This window comes from Scylla paramamosain, chromosome 17 (genome assembly GCF_035594125.1).
Source record: "Scylla paramamosain isolate STU-SP2022 chromosome 17, ASM3559412v1, whole genome shotgun sequence".
Taxonomy (NCBI): Eukaryota; Metazoa; Arthropoda; class Malacostraca; order Decapoda; family Portunidae; genus Scylla; species Scylla paramamosain.
In genome coordinates, this window is record NC_087167.1 from 380,308 (window position 1) to 391,056 (window position 10,749).

The 10,749-nt window shown below is 44.6% G+C and overlaps 1 protein-coding gene across 1 annotated transcript in view; it reads right to left on the reverse strand.

The window, feature by feature from the left end:
• LOC135108279 (extracellular serine/threonine protein CG31145-like) overlaps window positions 1–6,664 on the reverse strand; it is a 196,466-nt gene extending 189,802 nt beyond the window's left edge. The window contains exon 1 of the mRNA XM_064019064.1: window positions 6,380–6,664. The gene's annotated coding sequence lies outside the window, so the exon portion shown is untranslated. The remainder of the gene's footprint in view (window positions 1–6,379) is intronic.
• Between the last annotated feature and the right edge of the window lie 4,085 nt (window positions 6,665–10,749).

Genomic DNA, 10,749 nt, shown 5'->3' on the forward strand with positions numbered 1-10,749 from the left:
GATGACACTGGAAAAATTGTCCAGAGCTTTGGGGAATGTTGGCCAGTGTGCTCATCCGCCAGGGGAGCACAGGTGACACTCCTTGTTATAATAGTTTCAGGATAGGGACGCCAGCGATAAATTGTCAGTCGAGAACAAAGGACCCATTTTTTACCTTTTATCTAAAGTCCTCAGCTAATGATAGAAGCGATCACCATGACAGGATGTTTGCAAGGCCCTAATTTGAAGCCCAGCTAATATCAAAGTATTCGAACTAATAGAAGATTGAGTGCAAATGAGTCACGTAGTGTTATATAGACTCATATTCATAGTATATTAATCCAGAGAAAATCTTAATATTGATATTATCCAACACTGATATTATACAAAAAAGGCCTGTGCTAATACGTTTCTCAGCTCAAAGGATATTTATCAGACGCTTTAAGAGGCGATAAACGAGCGTCGAGCAGAACACCCCACCAAGAGCATCTAGCAGCGTCCTCCCAGACAACTTTCAAATTCAACTCAATACAATTCGGAATTTTTCTTGAGTCGGCAGTCTGTTAAACGTATCAATCGACGGTGCGTCCATTTAATTCTGCGTCTACAACGGTTCGTGACCAGATTTTCCAAACTAGAAGATAATGCCTTATACCACTCTCAAAAAATTAATGACAGAAAAATTTCAAGACCTCCGCCAATTAATCAGTTTAGTTTATAGTTCTGATTGGCGCTGGCCTTGATAGTGAGTTAAATGGGTGATGCAGAGGAGCCACTGGTGAACAGCAGCCTCCTGTGCCACTATAATCTTCACAGTGGATATTTGAAATTTTGAAGCGCGTACTTCCCTCGAAAACCCTTCGAAAAGAAATCAAACTGAAGTCAACACAACTCTACACCAACACAAGTGTTTGCTCCTACTCAGAACAAGAAGAAAACAGTGAGTCCCTGTGTCAATGTAGGTACACCATGTCAAGTCAACGCAAAGGATATCAACGTAATAGAAAACCCGACGCTCTTACGGCACAGCTGATAAATAAATAAATATTATATATATCCAGAAGTAAGAGAAAATAAATATTCCTAAGAAAAACTAAGAAGATACTTTTACTTTAAGATCATCATCTTGCAGTGCAGAAGCCCGTTTACAGAAACGTTTTGCTCTCACCATGACTACTTTCAAAGGCCACCGAAATGATAAGCCGAATTCTCAAGAGTGTTTCTCATGTTAATAATTTAGAAATATTATATATATATATATATATATATATATATATATATATATATATATATATATATATATATATATATATATATATATATATATATCCGGAAGTAAAACAAAAAACTAAAAAAACTTCCACAAAATCAAGATGATACACTTTCACTGCACCGTTTCAGGTGACACGCCATTTTCACGCTGCAGGGGAAATGCAATAAACGGGGAGGCAAGTCTTTACCTTCAACGACACTCAGGCACGACACAGCAGAGAGGAACATCTCAACACGAAGGAAGGTTAGGAAGAATGAAGACAGCGCCAGGTTTTAAGCTCATAGATAAAAATGACGCATGCAGTGTATGGTTCCTTAATTCTGTCACGTGTAGACGAATCTTCCAATAATTTACTAAAGCTTTCAAGAGTATTTGTTGTACTTGTCACTTATCTACTTTCATACCGCAGGGAGGATATATTTTTTACACTGCTTTGATTCTTAAGGTATGATCAAAGTAGTAAAATAACAATACATTACATTACATCTTTACATTAATTCATAAACCTTAATAAGACCAAATCTCAAAACACGGAGATACTTGTTTTTTCATGTACAACTTAGACACAAGCGATGTTAAAAAATAAAAATTATACATCTTGTTTAACTTGAGCAAGAATTAATGATCAAAGTTCATGCAATTCAGTTTTACTCCAGGGTTAGATATGTAGTTGAGTTACTCGTATGAGAAACAACAAACACGTGAACTTCCGAGTCGACTCCAACAAGTAGATAAGCGCACGGATGGGGAGGTGTATGGATGGATTCATGATGGACAGAATTACTGCATATAAATAGAAAGATAGAAGGTAAAAAAAAAAAAAAAGAAAAAAAAAAACGGAAGGATGGAAAGCAAATACGCTATTTCCAGACTAGTGTTCGATTTTTCTGGAATCTTTTCTTACTACATGCATCATAACACACACACACACACACACACACACACACACACACACACACACACGAGGGCTACGACCAGACCCACGTAACGCTTTCCATGAATCTTCATAATTGGAAGATATACACTTGAAAATCCGGCATCAGGTTTTAAAATCACATTATTTTTATGAATCATATGAATGAAAGAAAGAGGGAAGGGCGAACCACTTAAGAGACTGGACTGCGTAAAGGAAAAGCGAGAGAGAGAGAGAGAGAGAGAGAGAGAGAGAGAGAGAGAGAGAGAGAGAGAGAGAGAGAGAGAGAGAGAGAGACGCATAGACTAAGGAGGGCGAGTGGGAGTGACGGTAATGAAGAGAGAAGAGCATGTGGAAGAGTTGAGCCTAGACGCCGCCACCCCGCCACCACCACACCATCCCACCACCAAGGCTACTGTAATCCCCTCCCGGCGCCCTGATGCACGACCTGGCCCTCGCCCTCTACGGCCGCCGGTGATGAAGAGAATTAAATGCTGTGATTCTCGGCGGGTGACTTACGGTAATCACTGCTGAGGAGAGATTTATACCTGTCCACCAGCGGGCCAGTGACCACGCTCACCACGACCCGGTCTGCTGTGTTCTGTTGTCCCTCCCTCCACGACGCACCCTGAGACGACCCCTCCCTTCCCTCTCTCCCTCCGTCAGTGCTTCATCACCTTCCTCCACTGCAGCATTAGAATGCAATTTATTCCTTCCAGTACCTGCATGCTTTATAATGCCGCAGCAGGCCTTTCATTAACCATTACAAAACAGGGCAGTAAATGCAAGAAAAAAAAGTTACCCCCAGAGACTTGTGGTTTAAAATAAAAAAAAAATAATACGGATTGACCAGACGATGGTGGGAAAATTAAATACATTATAGTTGCTGCAAATACGTTTGTAATAGTGCCTGTTATCTAACAGCTGGAGGACATGCACGAGACGAGAAAATGTGACGTAAAAAGAGAGAAAGAAATGCAGACTGACAGACGGTCGTAATGAACCAGATATTAGTTAATAAAAATACATTTCTATCATTTACACACTACCTCCTAACTACTGGCAGCCGGATATGCACATAATGAGAATTTGCAGCATTAAAAAGAAGAAGAAAAAAAAAAAAAAAAACCAGACCAGAAAGTAGTAATGAACTTAGAAGTGTATTTATATTGACTAGTCCATCACGGTCTCCTGGCTAACAATTCAACGACTATAGCGGACATACACCTGACGAAGGCGCAGCCAGGGAAGCTGGTAGGAGTGCTAGTGAGGGGAGCCCCGTTGCGCCTCACTTCTTCCTTCCTCAGAACGAAGCAATCCTGCACGCTCACCTCCTCGCCTCTCCACTCTCCACTCTCACGCGACCCATCACGATTTTTCCAGTTCTGATATTTCTACTTTTATCATTTCCGTGCGTGTTACCTGCCATTTTCTTTTCGTACATTTATATATTTTTTTTCATCTCTCCCTCTTTCGCTCCTCTCCTAATTGTTTTCCGGATTCCCGTTCTCCGGTGGTGCTCATCTCCCGTAATGGAATTCCAGCCAGGAATGAGTGAGTGCCGGCGCGGGTATCTGCGGACATCAGCGTTACCATTCATCACTCGATTCTTCGTTAATTAAGTGGATCAACCTATAAGTTAAAGACCCACCAACATTCTCTCTCTCTCTCTCTCTCTCTCTCTCTCTCTCTCTCTCTCTCTCTCACGGTGCAGGAAAACAAATTAAAGACAAGAGCTGGAGTGCTGCTGGCTGGACTTTCAATCGGTTCGTTTGTTAGACTGTAATTACATCGGGAAGGACAAACACAGTTCCTGGGCTTTTCTATAAGTGTCACTGGAACAGGTGGAGGTGGTGGTGGTAGTGGTAGTGGTGGGAACGAAGAAGACATGGCACTGATGTAAGTGACTATACGTGTGTTCCCTCATGACCTGGCTTGTGTGTCTTTCTAAACGAGGGAAGAAGTGACGGTGTGTTTTTTTTTTCCCCAAATGATGTAACTTGTTTGACCTGTTGGACGAGCAAAGATGTGCCGCTGCGTGTGTTTCCTTTATGATGTGATTTACGTGACGTGGTGAACGAGGAAACAAATGTCGATCCGGGGGTTTCCATGATGTGGCTTGTGTGACTTTCTAGGCGAGGGAGGAAGTGACGGTGTGTTCCCTTCCAATGATGTGGCCTACGTGACGTCCTCTACAAGGGAAGAAATGTCGACGTATGGTTTTATATGGGGCGTGGGAGACAATGGTGTGACTGCGCCAAGGATGTAGTGAGTGGCTAGTTCATCCTTTACCTACAACACATTTCCTGTGCTTAGAGACGATCTACAACGACAACATTCACGACAACTCAACATGTGATAGTGGAATACGACTTTAATAATTTACGATACTGTCTTAACTTACTTTCACCCAACGCCAGTTTTTTTTTTTCCCCTCTCTTTAATATACTCGTCTAACAACATTAATTATACATAATCACCTTCACTACTGCGATTGCCACACACACACATACACAGATAAGTACTTTATGAACCATACCAGTTCTACACACTATAATTAACTAAACTAAAACTTTAAAACTATATAACAGACCAAGTACCTATTACACACACACACACACAGATCTAGAACAAATTAACATACAGAATCAACATAGCTTCCTTCTTTTCAATCCCTCCCCCTCCCACAATGCAAACACTTCCCCATTCATCTACCAACAATTTGACCATATTTTCCTTTAATTACTTGGTTCACTTTTTCTTCCTTCCCTCTATGATGCGAGTGACAAGCGTACTACCCAAAGGCATCTATCTCCTCGATCACCTCCACACGAGCGTTAAGTCTGCCGGGGTTGGGGTGCCGAATAAGTGAACGCCGCATCAGACAGAGTGAAATAAGAAGGAAGCTCCTATTGTATATCATTAGTCTTGATAGGGAGGTTTTAATTCCATTTTCTGTATCATAAACTCTTACCCGAACACACACACACACAACAGAGAGAGAGAGAGAGAGAGAGAGAGAGAGAGAGAGAGAGAGAGAGAGAGAGAGAGAGAGAGGATGGATGAAAAATTATACAATGAATGGGATGGATGAGAAGAATGCACGCAGTAGATGAGATGTGAAATCTGTCGGAACAATTGCCTGCCAGAGAGAGAGAGAGAGAGAGAGAGAGAGAGAGAGAGAGAGAGAGAGAGAGAGAGAGAGAGGTGGGCAAGTGGCTAGGAGTGAGAGCGCGCCGAGCAAGTGGGAGGGAGGAGGTAGGAGGCGGTAGTGATGTAAGGGGAGAAGGGCGCGGTGGGGGATGAAAACAGTAGGAACGAGTAACCTTGACTTGCCAGCCCAAACTATCACCTCCTGCACACCACAACCACAGACGTGCACATCCTCCACCCCCTCACCTTCTCAACACGTCTACAAATGTACACCTTAACAATCAACGAACAGACACACACATTACACCACTCATCCCTCCCTCGCCCAGTCTCTCCTCCTGGTTATAGCCACACACAGCTCCTACATCCACCGCTCGCCCGTTCCCCCTCCTTCCGCATGTTGTCGCAATCTCCACACTACCACCAACCCGTGTTACCACCGCCAGGCTGCACTTACCGCGCCACACCCAGCACCACACCTCCACACCACACAGCTGTTTGTAACTTCTTTTCATGGCCTTCACAATGTTCTCACTTAAACACTATGTCTACACAGTTTGTCCTCTATTCCTACTTTTCACTCTCTCTCCTCCTCTCCCTTCCCTACATAACTTAACCTTTACTTTTCTTCATTCCATGCATTCCCTGCCTCCCTCCTTTCCTCTCCTCCACCAAGCCCCCAGCATCCTTCTGTTCCTCATCCCTTCCCAACCTTAACACTTACTTCCGCCAAGGCGCTGCACACCTCAACGCGAGCCAAAATTGTCAACTGAGCACCGTCAGCATGGCAAACTTTACACGAGTTTGTTTAGAGAAGGGATTTGTTTTTTCCTTGTCTCGCATCTGTGTGTTTAACTTAAGTGACTGTTACACCGCCGTCGCCTCCTTCTCTGCAATCGTCAACCTCATGTGTTTTGGGAGATGCCCGTTAGAGTGTTGCGCAATTCTCACAGAGGTGCTGTAGTTTTCCTTGTGTTTAACATATTTAGCTTCTCAAACACACACACACACACACACACACTCACTGAGGAACACAAGACAGACACAGACTTAAACCTTACCTTGCAATCACGCCGTCGCCTTGGTTGAGGGAGTAAGACAACTAACTTTCCGCGACACTGTCACACACTCACAACCTCTAAAATTCAGGTCAAGGCGTGTTCCGAGGTGTGTACAGGTTGGGTGTCTCTCGCACTCGAAAGCCTGGTGGCGCCTCTCGACACTGTGCAATGTTCGTCCTGATACTAAGTCAGTTCGGAGTGGGAAAGACGGAAAAACTAAGAGTCCCGAGCGGAGCGTGCAGCTACCCACCTTCACTGGCTACACGACACTGAATGGACTTTAACATTTTCTCCATCTCCTCGGGTCTGGGGATGCTGAGTTGCCAAGTTATGTTTTTGTGTGGCCGGGAGGGAGGCAGGCAGGCAAGGCAGCAGGCGGGACCAGGCAGCCTCGTGCGCGCCGCGCTCTCCACATCAGACTCATGTTGTCAGGTCGTTAACAAAACATCGGCGTGGTAATCTTTGAGTCAGTCTCCGCAAAAAGTCGTAAAACGGTGGAAATGTGTCGAGCTGAGGTAATATTACGCTCCCTGTCATTTCATTCTGCTGCTAGCGTTCCCACGGCAGCCAGTGCAGGGCTTGAGCTTCCCGCCCCCCTCGCCGCCACCCGGTGCGGACATGCTCGCCAATCCCGTTAACTACGCCGAAATCACTTGTAAAATAACAGCAAGTGTACATTTCTCAGATTACGGCCGCGCTGTTCTCGGAAACGAACCCAAGTCTAGGCCAATCCCAAAGTGTGAGACGTGGGTTTCCATAGCAACAGACGGTCATGTGACGGGAGATATCTGTGAGGGGAGGAGAGGGGAGGTGAAGGGTGGGGAGGGGTGGGGATGGTGGAGGAGGTGGCGACACTAAGATCCAAAACATATCTCCCGTGGCGGAAATGAGGAACGACACGCAGGCTGTTCCAAAGTTTTCCTCAGGCACCTCACCTCTCACCTCCACCCTCGGGAAAATTATCTAGACGACTGTTAACTTGTAAAGAATCTTCTATATATGTCTATTTGCAATATGTGGCCCGCTAACACAAAATATCAATCGTACAGTAATCTTTAAATGCGGACACTAATATAAGCACGTCTCTGTAATTACATTTTTCTGCTACTTAGTATGAAAGGCAAGTAATCTCCAAGTTCTTATATTTATGTATACATCAGTAAATTATTCCTCGATTAATAGTAATGATCATGTGACACTTAATCTGATTCCCCTAGACGATTTTAATAAGTGAAAATGAAACCACAGATATTTAGAAGTTTCATCTCCGTTCTTCCTATTGATGTCAGTGTTACTATTCAGAATCATGCTTAACATCATTACCAGAATGCCTCATAAATCTGAAGGAGATTCTGCACAGTCGAAGCATCAACAGGAGAATATACTTTTTTTTTAAGTCGACGGAAGAATGTCAGAGGCGACACACAGTCCACCCTCTAACTAGTTAAATCTAAACCCCGTCACATCTAATCCCTCAGTCCTGCCCTGCCCGCGGTGCCAAGGGGAGCGTCTTGCCAAGTTGTGGTGAAACAGACCTGAGGAAACCAGCCATCCTAGTTAAGTTTTTACCTTTTGTTTCGTCACATCATAAAACTGTATCAGCCACACCTACTACCAGTTAACTCTCACTCTCTCGCTCTCTCGTGCGGTCCATCCTCACCATCACCACCACCACCAATGCACCACCCCTGCCAGCCACGCCACTAACCCCCACTTCCCCTCCACTAACACTCATCCCACACTCATCCCCCGCCCGCCGCGTCACTGCCCCGTCCACTACCAACACTCACGCCCACACTCTCACACACACACACACCACACACATCTAGCCACGCACATGGCACGCTCAGTAACAGCGCCATCAACACATCCATTCCCTGAACGCTCCCCTGTCGTCCAATTACACGGGAAATTTGTCATACACATACGTAAACGTGTTTGTTATCATGTTTACCTGTTGGGAAGCTTAGTTGTATCAATACACACACACACACACACACACACACACACACACACACACACACACACACACACACCTAACACAAACATTTATAATAATAAACATCCCCACTCACCTACCCCCCCACACACACAGTCACATACACAAGCGAATCAAGAGCATCCTAAGATCTGCTGGCCTGAATAGTGCAATCCAACACCTGTGCCCTTATTCGCGATACATTTAAGGGCCGTGTTTCATCTCGCTGCCGTAACCCCAAACCTCTGCTGGCCATAAACACACGCTAAACCGGACACGCGGAAAGGTTATTACTGAGACGGAGTCAAGAGCCGTCCGAACTTGTATGCTGACTAAGACTGCTTACGTTATGCCTTAGTGAGTGAGGTTTAGGTAATGAATATATTTATACAGCAAGTGATGATGCTTTGATCTCTCATTAAGACTATTTTTAAAGGCCACTGATATCAATAGTCAGGCTTTAATGGGTGCTATTTTATTCCTATTGGCCTTAGTGATGTTTAGCGAATGATAAAGGTAGGCCTGTACTGAGTGATGCTTTGGACTCTCATAAGTTATATTTTTCATAGGTTACTGTTATCATTAGTCAGTTTTTAATGGGAGCTATTTTATTTCTTATTGGGCTTACCGATGTTGAAGCAGTGCGGAATATGTTAAAGTATCAATCGAGCTATGACATCTTTAAAAAAATTCTCCAAATAACTCCTACTAAAGCCTGAGAGTCATTTTTTAATGGGTGTTTTCTTTCCTATTGAAGGTGTGGAATCCTTATCAAAATATGAACAGCATCACGTCAGTACCCTTAAGAGCCCCAACAGCATCTACCAATAGAATCATAACAGTACTCTTGAGACCAAATGACAACACCCTTGATACACACAATAGCCTTTAGTACAGCCTGTTATAAGTAGAGATGAAATTACAGTTCGAGATTACAGTTCATCCTTTATCGTGCACAATGGAACACTAACCAGCAGGAAGTGATGCTGCGGGAACCTGCCTCACAGTAACGAGTCCTGAAAGCTACCTATAGTACATGTACCATCAAACACCGAGCCTCTATGGTAAGCGAAACCCTCTAACCACCACCACCACCACAACCTCGCCTCCAACCTCCGTAACGTGGCACAATAACAGTAACCTAACTTTCCCTACTTAGCTTGCCCAAACTTAACTACAAACTATAACAACTTGGCGTTCGGAGCTGCAGATTCCTCTATCACGGCGGAATATAAAGCTAGTTATCTGCGGAATAAAACTGCCTACTTCTTTATTTTTACTTATTTTTTTTTAACAAAACATTCGTTCTCTTGTTATGATGCCAAGGTTGTTTTGTAACGTAGCCCTTTCAGTGTGTGTGTGTGTGTGTGTGTGTGTGTGTGTGTGTGTGTGTGTGTGTGTGTGTGTGTGTGTGTGTGTGTGTGTGTGTGTGTTCTCTGGCGCCAAGGCGGCAGGAATAAATCAATATTTCCTGACGATGCCCGCTTCCTTCCCTTCCCTGGCGTCCCCTCCTCTCGCCGTCAATTCTCCTTCCCTGCCTGTCTGCTCCCTCCTCCCCCTCAGCTCATCTCTTCTCTCCTCCCTGCTTCCTTCCCTTTGCTAGTCATTCTCTCCGCTATAGCCGTTCTTCTCTCCCTTCTACATCTCCCTCCTCCTCCTCCTCCTCCTCCTCCGTTCGCTTCTTACTGAGTTCTCCCTCTTCCGGCTTTGCTTTTCCCTCTCCTTGCTCCTCTGTTTCTCTCTTCCTCCTTCTCGTCCTTCTCCATTCCTCCCTGCTCCTAAACACAGGTGGCATCTCGGGAAGGAAGAAACTGGGCCGAAAAAAAATCTTTACAGCTCTCACAATATAAAACTTTTGATAAATGCACAGCCCGAACGGCGGCCATTAGCATACATATGGATGACAATGAAAGAAAATACACACACTCTCTGAAAATTACTTTGAAATAAGACCCTCGTATTTAAATCTGATTAAACTGATGGACTGCTCTGCTCTGCTCTGCTCTGCTCCGGGAGACGAATAGTATACGTTAGGTAGACTGCGAGAATGAATGTGTTAGGTAGGCACTTCCTGCGCATCTTTTTCTTACCTCTATAGCAGTTCGTCGAGGCTGCAATGGGGGTGGAACTGTTCGCCTCGCACCGTACTCTGGGACTCTCGGGAGGTTATTACTAGCAAGGGTGAGTCTGGGAGAGGGGAGGAGAAGGGTAAGACTCAATGAGGCTTATCACAGCACGGGTGGGAAGAGGGGGAGGCAAGATACTGGGTGATGAGGAACGTGAAATGAGTGAGTCAGTTCGATGGCATGATGAGGAAGGAGGGACGGCTGGAATGAGCGTGCTGAAATTAAGAGAAGCTCGGTTAGTGGGAAGGTGTTTAAAGAAGGACGGG